This window comes from Ursus maritimus, unplaced genomic scaffold, assembly GCF_017311325.1.
Source record: "Ursus maritimus isolate PB19 unplaced genomic scaffold, ASM1731132v1 scaffold_36, whole genome shotgun sequence".
Taxonomy (NCBI): domain Eukaryota; kingdom Metazoa; phylum Chordata; class Mammalia; order Carnivora; family Ursidae; genus Ursus; species Ursus maritimus.
The window spans coordinates 20306780-20309228 of NW_024426230.1; the positions used below are offsets into that span (position 1 = coordinate 20306780).

Sequence of the window (2449 nt, forward strand, 5' to 3'; positions counted from 1 at the left end):
ATATTTAGACAAGCTATAATTGCCAAATAGTAATTTTATAACTGTTATTTTCTCTCCATTTGCTAGCCGTAATATAAGGAAACTTTTCCTTCTCCCATTAATTTACCTTTTCATTTGTTTTTTATGGAAGTATAGATTCATAGATTTCTTTTTATCTTATGAATATTCTATTACTACCATTATTTGAATACTCAATTTATTTCATATTTAGTGAGTGGAAACCCTTCAAACTGGCACCTATGTCTTCTTTTTGGCTTACCTCCATCATCTTTTTTTTTAGTACAGTTTTACTTTCTGGAGCTATAAGATGTTCCAGTTTCACTTTTAACTTTCCCTGCCTTAACACTAAGAGTCAGCTATATTTCCAATGAGGCCAGTTCTTTTTAATAGGAGATGGTATATTAGAAACCAAAATCAGGATTTAGGACGTGTTCATTGCTGCTGGTATCTTTCCTTCTGGGATCTCAACAGGCAGGGCTAAAAAAAATATAAATATAGCTCTATCCACTTTTCTTATCTATCATTATCTATCTATCTATCTATCTATCTATCTATCATCTCTCTACCTATCATCTAGCTATCTAGCTATCTATCATCTATCATCTGTCATCCATTCATCCATCCATTTAAACCCATGAATTTATACTAAGTACTCTCATTGCAATTCAGTACTATGGAATTCATTCTAGCCTTCTTCTTTCCATATTTGTAATTCCTTTCTCCAGCAGTAAGAAATCTAGCTTATTAATCCTCTAAATATTTAATCATTTGCTCAGTCCTACAATACATGAAGGGTAGTTTCAGAATTGTAAACTCATACTACCATCAAAAATAGATCCTCTAAATAGAGTTCTATTATTTGTTTACAGTCTTTTTGGCTTCAGACTCAGCATATATAGTCAAAGTACTGTGTTCCAAAGTTACTCAGGTTAGTTCTATTTTTTCCCTTCAATGTAGTTATGCTTTTTTTTTTTAATTTGGGATATAGTTACATCATAATTTCTCTGTTACTTGAGGTTTTATTTTCCTAGTGTTTTAAATTTTATTTTTTTGAGTATGTAAAACAACATGATTCAATGTCAAAACTACATATAATAAATATTCAGAAAAGAGTCATCACCCTCTCCACAATCCCTTCCACTCTGTTCCCACTTAACCCTTGTATGTAATTAATCCATTAGTTCCTGATTCATCCCTCTTGAATTCCTTTTTTGAAAAAATTAGAAAAATATGAAACATTTTAAGAATTTGTATGTCATCCTTGCAGAGAGGTTATAATAATCTTTTTTGTATCATTTCAGTTTTAGTATATATGCTGACAAAGCAAGCATTACTGGCTTTATTTTATTGCCTTGTGATAGCAGTGGATATAAGAAAGTGATAATTAGGTTTTTGGAGGTTTGGCATTGTTGGATCCCCAAATTGGCCTACTGGGCTTTAGTCTTACCTTTTCCAATGTCTTACCTGTTTACACTATCAGCATTAATTGTGGTCTTATATTCTAGGATGGCTTAAACTGAGAAGCTTCCCCTCAACAGTGCTTTCCCTTCTTAGCCTTGGAAGAATCTGCTATTATGAATAGGCTATTCAGTATGAACGGACATAAGATTTTACTTTTTCCTTCATATCTCTTTAATTTTTTCTGATAATATTCTGCTGCCTGTTTTACTTCCTTTATTTAATTTTTTTAAAATATTTTATTTATTTATTTGACAAAGAGAGACAGCGAGAGAGGGAACACAAGCAAGGGCAATGTGAGAGGGAGAAGCAGGCTTCCTGCTGAGCAGGGAGCCCGATGCGGGGCTCAATCCCAGGACCCTGGGATCATGACCTGAGCAGAAGGCAGCCGCTTAATGACTGAGCCACCCAGGCACCCCTCTTTTACTTCCTTTAAATTGATTTCTTGTCATTTACTTAGGTTCTGCTTTGTAACTGGCCATTTTTTTTTAACTGGCTTTAATCAGCTGCTATGTTTATGCTGGAATGTTTTTTAAAGGTTCTGAAAATCTCCTACTGATTCTCAATACTTTTAAATTTAATTTTGGAATTTGTTTCAAATTAGTTTGATAGGGAAGACTTGGAAAGAGTTCTAAAATATCTGAAGTAAGTGTTCTTCTATTTCTTTAAACTTTCTTTTATTCCTGATATCATACATCGTGTTTATTGGAGTCCCAGCCAGCCCTCTTTGAACAATTTTTGACCTATTAATGGAGAAGCTAGAAACCTAAGTTCATGAAGATATGGTAGCCTGGATTATAAAAGCTCCCAGAAGAAAGGTCTAGAGTTCGGGCGTCCAGGTGGAGGATTTCCTAGCTAACACCTATGAGGGGCAGAACAAGGTCAGTCTATGTCAAGTTTTAGCATCTGCTGGCTATAGACAAAGATCTTATAAAGTATCTTCCTTTAATTGTGTGTGTGTGTGTGGGTGTGTGTATATTGTGTGCTTTGA

General features: G+C 34.1%; 1 non-coding gene across 1 annotated transcript; it reads right to left on the reverse strand.

Moving 5' to 3' along the window:
• Nucleotides 1-1224: 1224 nt before the first annotated feature.
• LOC121100333 lies at nucleotides 1225-1331 on the reverse strand. Its single transcript, XR_005832083.1, has one exon. It is a non-coding gene; the product is annotated as a U6 spliceosomal RNA (small nuclear RNA).
• Between the last annotated feature and the right edge of the window lie 1118 nt (nucleotides 1332-2449).